Genomic DNA, 20,346 nt, shown 5'->3' on the forward strand with positions numbered 1-20,346 from the left:
GCGTCAATGAATGATCCATTCTTTGTAGGGAAGTAGGGGCCTCAGAGGTCATCTTGTTTCTTCCCCTCATTTTACAGATGAAGAGCCAGCTGGCTTGCTTCCTTCTCTGCTGGTTAGGCAGTCCTATGCCACTTATGCTACCCTGGGGTGAAAATGCCTTAGGAATAGAAGTGACTCCAATATAGAAGGTCTGAAGAGACCTGAGTTCTAGCTTTCACTCGTGTGATTAGCTAATTATGAGACATGGGAAAAGTTTCTCAAGCCCTCTGAGCAGCATTATAGGGCTAGTAACAATAACAACTGTCTCCTGCCTAACCTCTTAGCTCTGGTATGATGATTAATATGATCTCATAATAGTGCTTTAGACATTAGGTCAAATAAACATGCCACTCATACCACACACAAACACAGTCGATTAAGGAAAAAGGACTCAAAAAGCCACCAGCTCACTGGCCTACTTCAGGGCCTCCAGGTCACATGTGACCCTCTAGGTCCTCAAGTGCAACCAAACCAGTCCGAGGGCTGCACTTGAGGACCTAGAGGGCCACATGTGGTGCAGGTTCCCTTCCCCTAAGGATTTCTAGGAAGAGACATGCGCAATGGAGGATCAACGAATGCCGATTTTACAGATTTCTGACACATCAGGGTGTCAGCTTCCATAGGGCAGTATGAAAACCAGCATCTGTGCTTGTCTGTACACTGACCTGGTAAATATTGAACAAACTCGAGGGGAGAGGGAAGCGAATGTGCCTGTGACACATTTTTAGGACTTACTTTAATCTTCATGATTAACACTTTATCACTTTTTATAAGTTTAGACAATTAACAAAACAATAAAGCACACCCTGATCTGTAGGTTTGCTGATTTCCAAACTATAAATGCTCACACTGAAAATTCTCATGAGCCAATTTGAAGTGCCTCCAGCACACCCCTGTCTGCACCTGTTCTTGGAAAAGCAGTGTCCACGTCCCACCTTCCCTCTCAACCGTGCCTCCTTGTAGAACTGACTGAACTTGACACTGCACATGAAGGCTTCTGTTGCAATTTGCTGGATTGGCAACATTGCGACTCAAAGAAAGATCTTGAACACAGTTTGGTGACACAGTTTGGTACAGTGGAAAATGTTGGACTTGCAATCAGCAGATACCTGGTTTGAATCCCTGCTTTCTAACCCTTTACCACATAACTGTATAACTACTTAAATTCTTTGAGCCTCTGTTCCCTTTTCTGAAAAGTTATTTTGATATCTGAATGGATCTGGGAAATAATAATTATCATGGGGCAACTAGGTGGTGTACTGGATAGAATGCTGGGCCTAAAGTCAAGAAGACTCATCTTCTTGAGTTAAAATCTGGCCTCAGATACGTACGAGCAGTGTGACCTTGGGCAAGTCACTTCACCCTGTTTGCCTCAGTTTCCTCATTTGTAAAATGAGCTGAAGAAGGAAATGGCAAACCACGTCTCTGCCAAGAAAACCCCAAATGGGGCACAGGGTTGGACATGACTGGAACGACTGAATAATACCTGTTATACCTAACTCACTGGTTTTTTGTGAGGATCAAATGATGTCATGTAAGTAATAAACTTAGCAACTTTTAAAGTGCTGTGTAAATGTTCGATTTTTTTTTATCATTATGGTTTTTATTCATTAAATCAACAGGCATTTATTAAAATCCCTACTATATTCCAGGTACTGTGCTAAGTCTGGGGGTTATAAAAATAAAACAGTCCCTGCTGTCAGATAGCTCGTGTTCTATTTGGGGATGAGGGGTGGGGAACAACACACGTCCGGCAAAGTAAAATACAAAATATATACAAAGTAGAAATGATGTGATTTTGGGAGGATGGCGCTAGCAATGGGGCAGGGGGGTCCACAATAGGCTTCTTGTGGAAGGGAGCCCTTGAGCTTCACTCTGAAAGACACTAGAGAATCTAGAAGGCAGAGCCAAGGAGGAAGAGATTGTATTCCACATAGGAGGATAATATGCAAAGGCATGGATTTACACCAGAGTTTCCAGAGGACCACATCCAGGTTAGTGAAGGACTTTGACTCCACAACATTTGAGAATCAATTCAGAGAAGTGTACACGTCTGTCAAGGGACAATAATAGCTGTCTCCAAGAATTTGCAAAGCTGTTACATAGACGGAGGATTAATCGGTTCTGTTGGGCCCCACAGGGCACAACTAGGAGGAGTGGGAGCAAGTTGGACTTGAGGTTTACAGTGAGAGCTATCTCAAAGCCCAATGAGCCACCTCAAGAGGTGGTGAGTTCCCCTTCACTGGAGGACCTCAAGCAGAAGCTGGACTTGTCTGGCATGCTAGCGTGAGGATTTCTTTCATGTGTGCATTAGAATAGATGACTGCTGTGGCCCCTCCCCTCTCGCAAATTCTCTGTATGAAGGATGGAAGAAAGGCAAGCCCAGGGAACTTATTTGCCCAAGATTACACAGTCAAGAAAGCTGGCAGCAGAACTGAGGTCTCCCAGCTCTTTGTATGATTTATTTTTTTTTTAAGTATACTTTGCATCCTTGCTGGAATTCAAAGGGCAAATCTTGTTAGATCAAATGTTATTATCAAAATCACTACTTTTTTTTATTTTTAGGCAATTGGGGTTAAGTGACTTGCCCAGGGTCACACAGCTACTTAGTGTCAAGTGTTTGGTCTGAGGCCAGATTTTAACTGAGGTCCTCCTGACTTCAGGGCCGGTGCTCTCTCCACTGGGCCACCTAACTGCCCTCCCATCCATTTATTTCTAAAAGTGCTTGACAAAAGCAAATCAAGAACAAAATGTTACCATTCCCTGGAGTTCATTGAAAAGAAGTTTTGCCTATAAAGAGGGAAAACAGTAAGTGAAACCTCGAAATAGTTAGAATATCTTGTTGTAAATTGTATATAAGCAGAGAAGAGTTAAAATTTTCTTAAAGAATACTTTTTTTAAAAGAAAAAGAAAAATCCTTTAGTTCTCTGTTCCCTTTAAGAAAGAGTACCAATGGTTCTATCATCTTATCAGTCAATCAATAACCAATCAATTTTTCTACTATGTGCTAGGAATTAGGGGATAGAAAGACAAAATGTAAATAGTGCCTACCCTCAGAAGGAGTTTGTGTTGGGTGTATACAAGGGATATGTGTGTGTAAAGGTGACCATATATATATATATATATATATATATATATATATATATATATGTATAGACAAAATAAGTATAAAGGTAACCTTGGGGAAGAAGGTGGTGTGTATAACAAAAGCTTTATGGATAAAGTAATGCTTGATCTGACTCTTGAAGTAAACCAGGTAAATTCTAAGAAGTGGAGGTGAAGAGGGAGATCATTCTAAGCAGGAGGAACAGCCCAGTCAGTTAATAAACATTTATTGATAGACACACTATGCGTCAGGCACTATGCTAAGCACTGAGGAGACAAAGAAAGGCAAAAGCCAGTCTGGGCTTTCAAGGAGTTCACAGTCCAGTGGGGGAGACCTCATACAAACAACTATTTACAGACAAGCTATTTCCTGGATAAGTTAGAAATAATCAGTAGAAGGAAGGCACTAGAATTAAGGAAGATCAGAAAAGGCTTCTTGTAGAGGTGGGATTTTAGCCAGAGTAAAGGGCAGGGAGATGAAGATGGAGGAATACCAGGCAGACAAGTGGGTCTGGACCTTAGAGTGTGTGGAGGAGGTGGAAACGCAGGATGGGGGCAAGCCGTGAAGACCTTTGACTATCAAAAAGAGGAGCTTATATTTAATCTTGGAGGGAATAGGGAGCCACTGGAGTTTAATGAATAAGGAGATTGATGTGGTTAGACCTCCACCTTAGGAAAATGACTTTGGCAGCTGTGTGAAAGATAGATTGGAATGAGGAAAGACTGGAGGCACATAAACTATTACCCACTGGTTATCATTTTGTCTTGCTATATAATGGGTCCACTTCCTTTTCTGGTCATTCATCTGTTTGATGAGATCCTTGATGCTGCTTTTCCTGTGTACTTCTTCCATGAGAATAGCTTGCATCCTGCTCGCTCACATCCTCCATTAACCTTGTCATTGCCTTTTGGATGACTTGTAGTTTGAATTCTTCAGAGACTAAAATAGTGTTCTTTGATTAGAAGTCATGGAGTATTATTTGGAGAATATTACAGTTAAAGAGATGCAGAGCAATTTTAATACTAGCCTAAGCAAAACACAGTTAGGAAGGTAGATGCTTCCTTGAAATAAATCAATGTCATCAAATACATGCGATTTTGGGGGGGGGCAACCCACATGACTACTGCTATCCATTTGAGAGCAATAAAGGCACCTACAGGGAAGAATTGAATTAAAGGAATCAAAAGAAGATTTTGTAGCTTTACAGGCAGAGGACTAAGGCTGAATGAGTAAGGAGTAATAGTAACGAATAAAGTGATTTCCTAGAATTAATGAATTTACAAAATGTTCTGGTGAAGCAGATCACTGTTTTCTATGAGGCCCTCCTTCCCGCTGCCACCTGGGGCCTATGTTCACAAACTCAGTAGCTACTTGAAGAGGGAATCAGATCTGGGAGGAAAGGCCTAGATTTTAGATCGTGAGATGCTGCTCGACTTTTTTGTTGGAGAAAAAGAAAAATGAAGGAACATGCCCAACCAAGGTCATTTAGCAAATTAGAGAAATTGCTGGGAGGAGAACTTGTACAATCCTGACTGATCCTCAGTCCTATTTGGGTGGCATTCACACTTAGCAGGCTCCTCTATTGCTGCCAAGATCATAGGCAGCAGAAGGATTGCCCTGGCACAATCAGCCACAAAAGGGTAAGTAACAGAAACCAACAAACAGTAGAGATGGGCTGATTCTCTTTGAGTGATCCCCTAAGTGCCTGTTCCTCACTTTGCTTTATCAGCTCTTAGAAGTTTGCTATCTCTACTCCTTCCCCCTCCATTACAGTAATACTACAGCTCAATTCACTTCTCAGGACCAGAGCTCTCTTTCCCATCCACCATCCCAAGACCCGTCCAATGAAACAGCCAAGATGGAGCAAACTAGGCGATTTGGGGATAGTCCAGTCTCAACTGGCCACATAGCTCATATGCAGCACACACATTATGCAAAGACCTTGTATTAGGGAGACTGAGAATATTTGTAGGATTGTGAAAAGAGCAGAGGATCAAGATGATTGACTTTTACTTAATTCTATATCCTTGGACCAATCCCTAAATTTCTGTGTTATTGTTCAGTCATTTTAGTCATGTCCAACTCTTCATGATCCCATTCGGGGTTTTCTTGGTAGAAATATAACCAGTAAGTGTCTGAGACCAGATTTGAACTCAGGAAGTTGAGTCTTCCTGACTCTAGGCTAAACACTCTACCCACTGCAACACCTAGCTGCCCTTTAATTTCTCTGTCTTGTTTATTACTCTGTACGATGGGAGTAGAACTATTGAATGTTAAAGTTGAAATGTCCCTTAGTTCAACAATATCTTCTTATCTTACTTAAAAGTTTCTCATGAGGATTGAATGAATTGTTTGTGAAAGTGCACTGAAAAATTAAGCATGTTACTTGAATGTAAGGTATTATTCTGGTGACATAGTGGACTGGTCTGGCTATATTATTGATAGATAGCGTAGTATGTTGTAGGAGGGTGAGGAATACTAAGGAAAGATAAAATTCAGTCTTGTTGTTCAGTTATGTCAGACTTTCCTGATCCCATTTGGGATTTTCCTGGCAAAGATACTGGATTGATTTGCCATCTCCTTCTTCAGCTCATCTTACAGATGAGGAAACTGAGGCAAACAGGGTGAAGTGACTTGCTCAGGGTGACACAGTTAGTAAATGTCTGAGATCATATTTAAACTCAGGTCTTCCTAACTCTAGCACTCTACCCTCTGAGCCACTCAGCTGCCTCCTGAGCTTAAATCTAGGTTTTTGAATGCAGGTTTTGGGCACTTCAGTAAATGCCACTGGACTGGCAGAAGGAGCTGTGGTTTAATAGAAGAACTGGGAGTGAGCAAATCTAGATTACTCTGGAATTAACTACTTGTACCATGTTGGGCAAGCTGCTTCACCTCTCAGTTGATAGTTTCCTTTCCTACAAAATGAGGAGGCAGGATTTATTTAAGATGACAATAATTCCCATAACTTCCTTTAAAAAAAAAACCCAGAACAATTGGCCTATGATTTCTTTGGTAAATGGAACTCTGGGAAAATTCCTTCTACCAATGTAGTCACCTGGTCTGCAATTTCTAATCTTAAAGTGTTGTCCGGGACACTAAGAGGTGAAGGGACTTACCCAAGGTCACACAGCTAGTATGTGTCGGAGAAGAACTTGAATCCAAGTCTTTCTGATTCCTAGGCCATCTCACAGGCTGTTTTAAAAACATTATATATTAAATTTATATGATGCTTAAAAATTTACAAAGCACTGTATACATATCATGTAAGTACCTAATTGCGTCTTGTCTTCCCCTTAGAATATGATTTCCTCGGAGGCTGGGATCCTGTTTTTGCTTCTCTTTGTTTCCACAATTTAATTATATTCCTGGCATATAGTAAGCAATTAATAAATGATTGTTGACTGACTGGATGTGATCTAATTTTCTCCTCACAACAATCTTGTGAGATCCACAATGTAAGTATTAATGTCTTTACTTCACAGATGGAGAAAGTGAGACTCAGATTTCAGAGAGTGACCAAAGCACAGACCCAGAGCTAATCACTGCATAAAACCCACGTTGGGGCCTCTGTGACCAAGGATTCAACATTCCCGCCTCTCATAGTCTAAGATTCTGACCCTGTAAAGGCCCGGAAAAAGCACCAGGCTGAGGGATTTCATGCCTCTTGCTCCCCTAATGCCTACCGAAACGAAAAAACCTCAGGACTCAAAATGAAGACCTTTCCACTCGTTGTACAAAGCACAATGTCTCCGCCCCACTTCCCCTTCGCCAAACGGGAGCTCAAAGTTAGGAGCCAAGGCAGATAGATTCCCTTAGGGGAAGTTTGGGGTTTACCTGCCTCCTCCCTCTCTTCGCCTGCTCGTCTTCTCCCTTACCCTCCCTGGGCTCCCGGCCCAGCCCGCCCCAAGTGATGCAAGGTGCCCCCCAGCCCCGCCCCGCCTTGCCCTTCCCCTTCCCCTGCCTGGCCCGCCCCGCTCCGCTCTGCAGCCCAGACAGCGTCCTGTCCCGGGGCGCGCTGGGGAGCCCTGAGAGCTTGCGGAGAGCGGCCAGGAGGGGGACCGAGGAGCCGCTGCGAGGGGCGCAGGTGAGCGACTGGGGGAGCTAAAGGAGGTGGGGAGCTAGGCAAGGGGAAATGGGGTGGGAAAGCGAGGAAAAGCTCCCCGCCTTGCAGGGAAGGTCTCCCCAAAATTCTCGGTCAGTCTCGGATTCAATTTCCTTCTGCCCGGGCTGCCAGCAGCTCCGGCTCCGGCCCCACACTTCACCTTGCCCTTCCAGCTCTGGCTCAGTCCCAGACCTGCCCGGTCTGGAGCAGAAGAGATCAGACAGGAAAGGTTGGGGGTAGGGGTGCAGGGGCGGGGTAATGGGGTTCCCAGCGGCTGGGAGCCCGCTTGCCGAAGGTAGTGAAGGACTTTGGACGCTAGACCACTGGGGGAGGTGCGCGTGTTATTGGGGCTGAGGCTCGGGCTGCCCAGTTATGGTTGGGGGCCACAGCTAAAGCAGCTCTCGCTGGCCCTGGCAGGCTGTGAATGGGTGAATGCGCTTGGTATGCACCAGTCTTCATGCAGAATCGAACTTTTGGAAAGGGATGGGCACCCTGGGGGTGGGAAGAGGGATTCACTGGCTGCGCATCTGGAGAGTAGCTGGGAGTGGAGGGGTGAGGGGAGAGGGTACAGTAAGTTACAGTGAGAGTTTCTGGAGCTCTTGCAGTGCAGGCTGTGAAATGTAAATTTGACTCTCCATGGGGTTTCACTCTGGGTGGGTCATTCACTTGCTTCTCTGTCATTTTGTTGTAGATGAAGACGGTGGGGAAGTAATTGATTACTTTCAAAATTTTAAAAAATTAAATGTGCATTTATATTATAGAACTGAATTGCCGCTGAGATTGTCTGAAATCTTAGCGGGGAAAGAGCAATAGTTTCGGGGGGATACCAGCTTTCAAATCCTGACTCTGCCATTTGCTAACGACCTGGAAAACCCTGGGCAAATCAGTTAACCTCTCTGGGCCTCAGTTTCCTCATCTGTAAAATGAGGGAGTTGGATTAAATAATCTCCATTTCAACAAGTATTTATTAAGCACTCTGCTTCCTTCTCTCCTAGCCCCAGGCCCTGGGGATAAAAAGACCAACTCTAAATCAATGGTCCTTTGATCCTAAATTCTTTGCCTGAAAATTGAAGGACTTTTTTTTTTTTTTGAGCGATGAGGTATTCTGGCAGCACCATATTCGTCAATGATCCTCCATGACAATTTTACCATCCCCACCTGGCAATCCTCATTTTTCTCAGAAAGGAAAAACCAGGTGGGTGGGTGCACTTGGCAGCTACTTTAGGAGAATAGATTTTTTTTGGGTGGGTTTGAAGCCACTTTGTAAAGCTCTGGAAGGATATTAGTTTAGATCAAGAAGATAAGTCTTGAAATCTCTACTTTTCCCCCAAAGTCCTTGACTTTGTGACTCATAGGGAATACCAGGTCATAGTATGAACCTTGAAGATAGTCTGTTTCTTAGACAAAAATCCTCTTTGCCATCCCTTTCTTTGCTTCACAATGTCATGCAAAACAAAGAGGCACTTGATACCAAGGAGTTGTTTGAAGGGATTCCATATCTGAGTAATAATATCAGGATAGAGACTCAACCTACGATTTTGTTGGGGAAATGATCTCTTTTGCCATTGCAAGTTGGCATCTTTTTGCAATTTTTAGTCTTAGAGGTTTTTAATTTGATGTCTGTGAGCTTGTTTTGAAAAAATTGATAACAGTATTTCAATATAATTGGCTTTCTTTGTAATCCTACGCATTTTTTCCATTTAAATACATTATTCTGAGAAGCTGTCAATAAGATTCATTGGATTGCCAAAAGGGTCCATGACACAAAAAAAGTGAAGAACCGTTGGCTAAGACAGTTGCCTAAGACTTAAAGGTTAAGTGACTTGCCCAGGGTCGCATAGCCAGGCAGTGTCAGAGGCAGGACTTGAACCCATGTCTTCCTAACTTCAGGGCCAACACTCTAAGCACTACTTCTTTACGACTAATGCCTCTCATCAGTTCCTTAACAAGTGTTTATTTAAGGCTTATTATGTCCCATCTCTGCCAACACTAACATCCTCACTTGATGCTTCCTTGTGGCATGGAGGTTACTGACCTTGGATTTGCCCAGACTGTGTCAGCAGAAAGCAAGCTCTGGCTGGTCCTATGAAGCTGGAAAGGCCCAGTGGTGGACTGAATATCTCTCATCTGAGGACCAGGCTGGCTAGGTTTGGAGTGACTCATTACCAGAAGGTTAGCCATGGGGCAAAGGATTATTACCTATTACCACAGCAACTTGTGAAGACTGGCTTCTAAGACAGAGGGCTTATGATATGGAGAAAATGCCCATACTCACAAAATTACTGATCCTTTCAGTTGAAGAAGGAAGTACTGTATTATACTTGGTACTATGCTAGGAATGGGGGGGAAGGGTGGTAAATGCTTCACCCCCCCCAAAAAAAAAAAGCCTAACATGATTTATCTACAAAGAATCCATAAACTGGGTTATATTTCAAGACTATGTTTCTTTTATTTTTCAAATTCTTAGTTTTTCTCAACCTGACAAAGAACAGAAGGGTTAAATAACTTCAATTTAACTAGCATTTATTAAGCATTTATTATTTGCAGGCATTTCATTAGGTTCTGGGGATACAAAGACAAAAATGAAGTCATTTCTACCTTCAGAGAACTTGTATCTTTGGGGGGATATGGGGAAAAATATGTGTATGAAAGAATAAATATTACATGCAAACAGATACATATTCTCATTCTCTCTCTCCCCACTGTCCCTATCTTTTTCTCCCTCCACATGCGCACCCCATACCCATAAATAAAAAACAAAATAATTTTTGTAGGAGGTGGGTGGGGAAGACCATTACCAACCGAGGAGGATTGCCTAAGTTCTGGATTCATTTATCTCTTTGCAAATGATTCTCAGATTACTTTATCCATCCCTAACTTCTTGAATTCCAATCCCAAATCTCCAGTTGCCTCTTGGACATCTCAAACTGGGTATCCTGTAGACATCTGACACTCAGCATATCTGAAGCTAAAGTGATCTTTCTCCTTCAAGACCTTCTCCCTTACTGTTGAGCACATTACCATCCTTCCCCCTTACCAAGGCTTGAAATTTAGATGTCATCTACAATTTCTCTCTCTCTGTCTCTGTCTCCCCCTGTCCCAATATAATCAGTTGCCAAATCCTGTTGATTTTAGGCAGTTAGGTGTTGTAGTTGGATAGAGCACCAAGCCTGGAGTGAGGAAAACTCGTCTTTCTTGAGTTCAAATCTGGCATTAGTTACTTACTAACTGTGTAACCTTGGGCAAATCACTTATCCCTGTTTGCCTCAGTTACCTCATCTGTAAAATGAACTGAAAAAGGAAATGGCAAACCTCCCTAGTATCTCTGCCAAGAAAACCCCAAATGGAGTCACAAAGAGTTATACGCCACTCAACAACAGTTGATTCTACATTCTGGGCATCTTTTTGTATACACCTCCTTCTCTCCTCTGACACTATCACTATCCTGATGCAGGCCTTTATCACCTCGTACCTGGACTATTGCAATAGCCTTCTGGTTGGTCTCAGTGCCTAGGTCTCTCCCCATTCCAGTTCATCTTCCATTCAGTTGTCAGATCTTCCTAAAGCCCAGATCTGACCATGTGATCTCCCCACCCCCAATTTCAAACAACTCTTGTGACTCCCTATCCATTCAAGATCAAATTCAAAATCTTCTCTTTAGCTTTTAAAATCCTTCATAATCTGTCTCTTTTCTCAATTTTTGGTCTTTTTAAAAATACTTATTCTTCTCCATGTACCCTGTAACCCAAAGACACTGACTTCTTTGCTGTTCTTCAGACACAAGAATAACACTCCACCTCTGGAATCCAGCAATTTTCAATGGCTGTTCTCCATGTCTGGAATGCATTCCTATTTCATTTCTATTTCCTAGCTTCTGTGGATTCCCCATCTTCCTTCAAGTAAGTTCCAGCTAAAATCTCATCTCTTACAAGAAGTCTCTCCCAATCCCATTTAATTCTAGTGCCTTCCCTTTGTAATGATCTCTACGGGGCCTAGAATCAGGAAGATCTGAGTTCAAATCTGCCCTCAGATACGTCCTAGCTGTGTGACCCTGGGCAAGTCACTTAACCATGGTTTTTCCTCAGTTTCCCCAGCTGTAAAATGTGGATAATATGTTGTAGGGTATTGTAAGAATCAAGTGAGATAATATTTGTAAAAAAGCACTTAGTGCATTGCCTTGTACAAAATAGGCTCTATATAAATGCTTCTTTCGCTTCCCCTTCCCTTCCTCTTCTCCTTTCCCTTTCCCTTTTATCTGATATGTAACTTGTTTATTTATAGTCTCCCACATTAGACTGTAAGCTTCTTGTTTCTTGTCTTTCTTTGTATCCCCAGCAGTTGGCACAATGCCTGGTACATAGCAGTTTAATAAATACTGGCTGGTTGACTGCAGGATTGCAGGTGAGAAAGGAGTATACTCCACATGAGCACAAGCACCCCATCACATGCATGAGGGTGGAGAGATAGACTAATCAAACCCACAGAGGTGGGAGATGGAATGTTTTGTGTGACGAACAGTGAAAAAGCCACTTTGGTAGAAGTGTGGAGTCCAGGATAATGTTCAGGACTTGGAACCTGGTAGATCTGGGTATGATTCTCACCTCTGATATGTGGAACATGTACCCTTGTGGGGTTGTTGTAAGGCTCAAAAGAGATCATTGTTCAGTTGTGTCTGACTCTTGGTGACCCATTTGGGGTTTTCTTGGCAAGGATGCTAGAATGGTTTGCCATTTCCTTCTCCAGTGAACTAGGCTGATAGGTCTGTGAGTGGAGAAGCAGGGGCAGATAAAAGAAATATTGTGGAGGAAGAGTCAGCAGGATTTGGCAACTGACTGGGCATGTGGCTAGGGGATAGTGAAGAATCTAGTCTAAGATGACTCTGAGGTTCCCACCTGGGTGACAGGATGAATGGCAGTGCTCTTAAAAGAAATAGGGAGGTTAGATTTAAGGGCATGAGTCCACAAAGCATTCAGTGGGGGAAATCAAGAGAACTGATGCCTAGGCTGGGCCTTATATTAATAGTTTATGTTCAATTTAGTGACAATAACAAATATTTTAAAATTCTTTCTAGTTAGAAGGCTTTGTGCTTGAAGAGGACCAAAATTACATCATGATGTCAGGGTCAATGTGCAGTGTGTTGGGCACTGAAGATTCAGAGGCATAAACTAATGCAGATCCTTCTTTTGGGTGGTAATGTTCTATTGAGAATTAGGCAAAATTTATGCTGATAAAACTAGAGTAAGGAGTAATGAGGGCAAAACAGAGAGACAAAGGGAATGATGACTTAAAAATAGTGATGATGGCCATGAAAATTTGAGGAGAGAATACTTGCTCTCTGGAGGGATCAAGGAAGGCTTTAGGGAGGATGTGGTTTCTGAACTTGGTCTTGAAGGAAGAGAAAGCATTTGAAAGGCTCAGATATGAGGAAGTGTGTTCCCAGGCATAAACTATGGCTTGTGTGAACGTGTGAGGCTGGAGACAGAATGTTGAGTTTGGGGAACCAGCCAGCAGTCCATTTGGCTAGACAGTAGAGTGTATCAAAGGGAGTGATGTGAAATAAGGCCAGAAAGGTAGGTTTCAGCCCTTTCCAGACTTTGAAGCTGCATTTGGGAGGAGAAAAAATAATCACCAGCTCCTGGCATTAAATAGGTCGTACTAAAGAATGTCTTTTCTTTTAATGTGAACCTAGGATAGGGACTGGGCTCCTAGGTTCCCTCTACCAGTTCAGGTTGGCACTTTCTATGCCTCTTATAGTCTTAGAGAATTGCCTAACACCGAGGGATTACAGGTTGAGTGACTCCCCAGGATCACATAGCCAGTGGTTGTCAGAGATGGGACTTGCTATGCAGGGTAGGGGTCAGGGATAGAATCAGAAATAAATATGATGTATAGACTAAAAAGCATCAATTAAAAAAGAAGAATAGTGTTCAGAAAGTTTCTTTCATGTAATTTCTTTCCGCTCTTTGTGTTAGAATTGATTATATCTAGCAGTTTGGTTAGCAGTGGAAAATAATGCTCTAATTTTTTTAAGTGCCCAGAAGAGAAGAGAAGGAGATTCAGAAGAAAGAAACTGAGAAGTAGAATAACTTTGTAACTTACATGCTAAATTCATCATATACTTAAAAAAAATCACTGGATGTAATGAAGATTTGCAGTTTCATGTACAATCGCCTTTTATCTGTTAGGACGTGGAAATGCTAACTTTTAGGCATGGAAATGCCCACACTTTCAGGGAAGTTTAATAGAGTCAAATTTAGTACATTCTATATTTGTTGGTGTTTGTTAAGTTCAGAATAACAAAAATTTGAAAAAGAGAAAACGGTGTCAGCAGCTGGGATGATGGCTGCTTATCCAGGAAGTCAGAGAAAGACTGGCTTTCCAATGATCTCAAGTCTTGTTTTAGCCATTCTCATTCAATGAATACTTACTTGATCATTTTTTTTTCTTTTACTAATACAGAAAGGGCTGCTATGGATATTTTGGTGCATTGGGGACCTTTCCGTTTTTCTTTCTTTTTTTAACCTCCTTGGAGTATATGCCTAGTGAGAACTGAGTCAAAGAATATGTACCTCGTAGTCACTTTTACTATAATTCCAAATTGCTTTCTAGAACAGTATCATCCATCAAGAATATTAGCTTGCCTGCCTGATGATACTGGTATAATATATTGGTAGAGGAACAGGCAACTCTTCTTGCATTTGTCCTCACTTTCCTATCCATGATTCCTGTCCATGATTCTCATCTTTTGCATTTGTTCTTTTATATTTAATGGCCACTTCTTGAGCTCCATATGTAGCCAAGATAGGATCATTAATGGCTGTATTTGTCCATCCGAGAATTTTTAAGATATTATCTCTCTGAATTCCACCTAGAATTCTCTAGCTACAAGTCATGATATCTATCAGTAGGAATAATTGGGTCCCTGAGATCCAAGTGGAACTTTATGTTGAGAAGAAGAGATACAGAGAGGAAAAGGAAATGCAGTTGCCACTGTGGGCTCTGGAACAATCACTTCTGCCTGTTGAGCATTTGAGGGACACTGAAAATAGCCACTGACTTAACTGAGAGATGAGGCAGGCTTATCTGCTGGGAATAACACTGAACTGGAGCTAGAGACCTGGGTCTGAGTCCCAGCTCTTCCACTTAAGTAGCTGTGTGACTTTGGGCAATTTATCCCACCTCTCTGGACCTCAGTTTCCTCATCTGTAAAAATGGGTGGATTGAAATAGATGACCTTTAAGCTCCCCAACAGTTTGAAATCGTAAGAGACTTTTCCTTGTACCTTCCTTCCCATTGGGTTTTTAAGAAGCTCTCTGTGCAATATGTTGATCACAGAGAATCCAGAGGATGGGTATTAAGGATAATAGCAAAATGACTTTAAGTTCTAAGGAGAATTCTAATCCCAAGTAAAGGTGTAGGAAGAAGAAATATGTTGAGAGAGGAGGTTGGGGGTGGGACTATCATGAGGGAGAAAGAGATAAGGAAATCTCAAAGCATTTATATTTTATTTTGAAATAGACAGTATTAACTTAAAAAAACTTTAAGTATCTCTGGCTTGCAAATTATATATTCTTTTCTTAAAATGCATCTTTCCTTATGCCTTGTGCTCTTAAACATCTCTTTCAAGCTTCTGTATTAAGGGAAACATCTTAGGACAAGAAATAAAAATGTGCAGATGAAATATCTGGGGAAATTCAAGATTTTCTCTCTCTCTGTTTCTTCCTCTCCTCCTCTCCTCCCCTCTCTTTCTCTCTCTGTCTTTATGTTTCTGTCTGACACTCCCCTCTCCCTCCCAGCCTCTCTCTGTCTCTGTTTCTGTCTGTCTGTCTGTCTCAGTCTTTTTCTCCATGTTTCATTTTTAGAAAAGTTCAATAAGTTTACTGTCAAGGAGAGAGACAGACCCAGAACTTTGTTAGTGGCAACTATATTATCCAAGAGAGAAAGGAAAGGATTCCTGAGAAGGGAACAGATCAGTGATAACTTGACACAGAGTAGAAAAGGCTGATTTAACAAGAACAAGCAAACCTCTTCTGAGAGAGGCTGAGCTCTCAGAATCCAGCCACCAGCTTACAGGCAGTTATTATTACCTTAACCTCAGTGACACCCCATTAAGGGCTCAGTGCTCAAGTAGATCCAGGCAACTGTCAGCAAGCACATATGCAACAACCAGGTATCCCCTGCCAAGAAGGGGAAATGAGTAGGAATTACCAACAAGAGAGAACTGGGATTCCCTTGGTAAAAGTGCCCTTCCCTGAGGGAAGAAGGATGTTTACTATAAGATCCTTCCTCCCCACCCCTTTCTCAAGTGAGCAGGGGAAGCCCTACTCAGAAGGTTGAAGATGGTATCTCCCCATAGCTTTTTATGTTAAATTAATTGCTGAATTTATGGCCACCGAAAAAGAATCAGTTAAGAGGGGGTATGTGAAAATCATAAGATCACAGATTTAGAATGGGGAGGAATCTTAAGGCCATCAAATCCAACTCCTTCGTTTTATAGATGGAGAATTTGGCCTCAGGGAGGTTAAACAATATGCCCAAGGTCACATAGGAGGTACTTAAAATCAGAGTCTGAATTTGAATCCAGACCTTCTGATTCCAAATACAGGGATCTTCTCATTGTACTGAATGGATGACCTCTGAACCTCTGAAAGTCTTTCTTATCTGACATATCCATTATTATTAGGTAGTTAAGATTCTGCCAGGCAGCTAGGTGGCACAATGGATAAAGCACTGGGTCTAGAGTCAGGAAGACATGAGTTCAAATCTAATCTCAGATACTTACTAACTGTGTGACCCTGGACAAGTTACTTAACCCTATTTGCCTCAGTTTCCTCATCTATAAAATGAACTGGAAAAGGAAATGGCAAAGTGTTCCAGTATCTCTGCCAAGAAAATCCCAAATAGGGTCACAAAGGTTGGGAATGATTGAAATGACTCATCAACAAGAAGGTTCTGCCATTGAAGGCACAGTCTGCTGAACCTGATGTTAGACAGAATATTCAATTGGGATATCCAGTTGGGAATATCCTATTGGCCCCATTACCTTTTCACATTTATAGGGAAAGGTCTTAAAATCCCTTCTTGTAGCTTAGTAATCAAAGACTCATAGACTTTTAGACCTGGAAGGAACCCTAGTAATCATTTAGCCTAAACTTCTTATTTTATAGATCAAGTACTTGGGGCTCAGAGGCAGCCTGTGGTTCCCTCTCCCCCACCAATTGTGGCAGAGGGGGAGCTTGGTACCTAGAACTGCTAAGTTCTAGCTAAGTGTTCCTGCTTTTATTCCATATTGGCCAAAAAGCTGGCTCAAATAGATGTGCCAGGTTGCCCCAATTTTGGGGGAGTCCCTGTTAGATAGTAAATTGATAGCCACATCCTTCACTAACAAGTTCAGCAGGCAGAAAAACAGAAGCTAATGTTTTTCCTAAATCTAATCATTCATCATTAAATTCTCCCTCTTTCCAAACTCTGACCTGCTTTGTATCCACCAGAACTTGACTACATCTCAAACTTCCCCACCTTTCTCCTTTACAGTATCTCTTACATCAGGGAAAAAAATGGCCCCTGCAGGATTCCTTTTTTCCATTCTTTGTGTGTAGAACCCCCTCTGTACTTGTGCTTGGTCTGAAAATGTTGTTTACCCTTCTATGTAATGTCATTTTAGGAGACGCCAACATTTGATTGCAGGAAACTGGAAAGGATTTTACAAACAGCTTACTGTGCACAAATACAGTGGGTACTTTTCTATTTCCCCTTTAATTGAATTGGCTGCAATATCATATGCAGTAAACAGAGTTTAAAAAAAAAAACAACTCTCTCCTTATCTCACCGTCTCACACAAAAGGGAGAAATAGATTGTAATAAAAAAAAAACCAAAAAGGAAAATAGAACTTTGAATCTAAAAGTTAATTAAATTTGAGGGGCTTGCAGGGACAGTTCACTTTCCTGTAATAACATGTAAGATCATAAGGTTTGTTTTCCACTTTGCAAATAGAATAATAAAAAGTAACCTGATGTGATTTCTAATAACAATAAATAATGTGTAATAAAGCTGGCCTATACAAAGACCACACCAAGTAAAACACAGATTCAATTGAGTTGAATTATTTTTTAGATTAACATGGATATTTTAAAAAGAAGGTACATATTTGAATGCATTTATTATTCTTTTTTGTTACTAGTTTGAGCCTTTTCTGAAAAGATGGCTTTAAAATAAAATGACCCCAGTTCTATCCCACTTCATGTTGTGGAATTTTGACAGGTATGAAATTGACACAGTAGCTGCTTTGCAGAGAAAATTAAAAGTAAAATAAAACAACAGGACAGAAAGTATTCCCAGAGCCTTCTGGGTAACTTAGATTTGGAGTCAGACAACATTCCCTTCCCTGTCATGTCCATGTCATGAGGCATCTGTTTGGAGGACAATACCATGCAGTCTTTGCAGCTGAGGAGTAGTAGGAATTTTAGACAAGTCATATTCAAGATGAACATGAGGATGGGTGTTTCATTACCCAAAGCAGACACAACAGATAGAGCCAGAGAAAGGAATAAACCCTGAATGGTGTGCTGAGAGCATTACCTGGGGGGAAGGAAAGAACCCAAACTACAACCTAACATTAATATATTTCAGAACAGGAAGGGAAGATTGATGATGGATTAAGAGAGAAAATTTTCCATTCGTCAAATTAAGGAGTTGGAAGAAATGGTCTTTAAGGTCCCTTCCAACTCTGAAATTCTGTGATTTTAAACTCTAAAACATAGGAAGTTGAAAGAAGTGAGCAGCATTCCAATTGGTAGCCAAAGATTTTGGACCACTATATGTCCCTGGTTAGTACTTCTTTCTGATTGTTCTTCTTTTGCTCAAGAGCTAATATAACCAGTTCCTGCCTACATTGGCAACTGACCTCTGAGGTCAGAGAGTGAAAGCACTAGAATTAAGAGGGGATGGGAAAGGCTTCCTGTAGAAGACGGAATTTTAGTTGGGACTTGTAGCCAGGAAGCCAGTAGGCAGAGATAAGGAGGAAGAACATTCCAGGCATTGAGAAAAATGCCTGGAGCTGAGAGATGGAATGTCTTGTTCAAGGAACAGCTGGGAGGCTTGTGTTACTGAATGGAAGAGTATGCTGTGGGGAGTAAGATGTGAGAAGACTGAAAGGGTGGAGGCAGGGGCTAGGTTATGAAGGGCTTTGAATACAGAGAATTTTATATTTGCTCCTGGAGGCAGCAGGGAGACCTTGGAGTTTATTGAGTAGGGAGGTGACCTGCGCTTTAGGAAAATCACTTTAGTGGCTGAATGGAGAATGCATTGGAGTGGGAAGAGAGTTGAGGCAGGCAGATTCAGCATCAGGGTATTGCAATGGTCCATGTGTGAGGTGATCAGGGCCTCCACTAGAGTGGTAGCAGTGTCAAAGGACAGAAGGAGGCATATTAGAAAGAGATCATAAAGGTGAAATCAATGGGTATTGACAACAGATTGGATATGGGGGTGCGGTTAGTGAGAGATAGTAAAGAGCTGAGGATGATACTAGGTTGTGAGCCTGAGGGTCCTGAGGGAGTACAGTGTTGCCCTCTATAATAACGAAGGTAGGAGGTGGGGAGGATTTAGGGGGAAAGGTAGTGAGTTTGGTTTTGGACATGTTGAGTTTAAGATATTTACTGGACATGCAGTTTGAGATATCTGGTTGTTGTCTTTCTTTCTAGAAGAGGACCAAAATGACATCACTATGTCAAGGTACAGTGTGTCCAACTGTGGCTGATCAGACCAATCTGAGCTGGGAAGGCTTTACCACAGGTCAGGCACAATCAGTCCATATGAACATTTGGGGTGGACATGTCTCTAACTTTGCACATCTCACATTTCTTTTGAGCTACTGAAGCTCTGCTTTGCTCATAGAGCACATTACCTTCTTTGATGCGGGCATGCCATCCTGGGTGGTCCTTTGCCAGCAAAAGGCAGTTGGAGATTAGCAGATAGGTTAGGGCAGGATAGGTAGATATGAGAATCATCAGTATAGACATGGTAATTAAATCCATGGGAACTGATGAGATCATAAGTGAAGTAGTGCAGAGGGAAAAGAGAAGTGGGTCCAGGACAGTACCCCAAGAGACACTTAGGGCTTAAGGGCATGTACTGAATGAGGATCCAGCAAAGAAGACTGAGAAGGGATGGTTAGATAGGAGGGGGAATGAAGAGATAAATAGTGTCAAAGACTGCAGAGAGGTTGAGGAGGATGAGGTTTAAGAAAAGGCCTTTTGGGGCCACCAGGTGGAGAGGTGGATAGAGCGCCGGCCCTGAAGTCAGGATGACCTGAGTTCAAATCTGGCCTCAGACCGAACACTGGGCAAGTCACTTAACCCCAATTTGCCAACCCCTCAAAAAAAAAAGTCATTGGATTTGGCCTTAAGAGATCATTGGTAACTTTGGAGAGAGAAGTTTTGGTGGAGTGATGAGGTTGGAAGCCAAATTGTAAGGGATTAAGAAGAGAGTGAGAAAATGAAGGCCCCTATTAAAGAAGACATTTTCTAGGAGTTTAGCCACAAAGGGAAGAAGAGATGCAGGATGATATTGAAGATGGAAGGTCAAGTGAGGGTTTTTTCAGGATGTGGGAGACATGGGCATGTTTTTTAAGTACAGAGGCAACCAGTAGATAGAGGTTGAAAATAAATGATAGAGGGTGACTGCAGAGGAGTCAATCTGTTGGAGGAGGTGGGATGGAATGGGATTGCTTGAACAGGTAGAGGGCTTAGCCTTGGCAAAGAGGAAGGCCACTTCATTGGGTGAGACAGAAGGTATTTGAGTAATATGAGATGAGGAAGAGGAGAGGAGAGGGAACCCAACAAATGACACAACTTTTTATCTGTAAAATATAAGGTTCTCAGCTAAGAGAATGGGGGGAGGGAGAGCCACGGGAGGTTTGTGGAGGGATGAAAAGCTTTGTAAGAGCCTCTGTGGAGAGTGGCATAGTGAGTTGATGAGGGAGGGATAAGAGAACTTTCAAGCATCGGTGAGGGCCAAGTTGAGGTACTATTACATAAATTTGTCGTGGACTGTATCAGAACAGTTGTGTGATTTTATCCAACTTTGTTCAGCAGCACATAT

The 20,346-nt window shown here is 42.0% G+C and overlaps 1 protein-coding gene across 14 annotated transcripts in view; it reads left to right on the forward strand.

Annotated features, from left to right (window-relative positions):
- Positions 1-7,102: 7,102 nt before the first annotated feature.
- LYPD6B (LY6/PLAUR domain containing 6B) overlaps positions 7,103-20,346 on the forward strand; it is a 216,965-nt gene continuing 203,721 nt past the window's right edge. For 13 of the 14 annotated variants that reach the window (XM_078146842.1, XM_078146843.1, XM_078146841.1 and 10 more), the window contains exon 1: positions 7,103-7,229. The gene's annotated coding sequence lies outside the window, so the exon portion shown is untranslated. The remainder of the gene's footprint in view (positions 7,230-20,346) is intronic. The other variant, XM_078146844.1, reaches the window with a different exon arrangement.

Source organism: Phascolarctos cinereus, unplaced genomic scaffold (genome assembly GCF_003287225.1).
Source record: "Phascolarctos cinereus isolate Bilbo 61053 unplaced genomic scaffold, phaCin_HiC Scaffold_726;HRSCAF=1367, whole genome shotgun sequence".
Lineage (NCBI taxonomy): Eukaryota > Metazoa > Chordata > Mammalia > Diprotodontia > Phascolarctidae > Phascolarctos > Phascolarctos cinereus.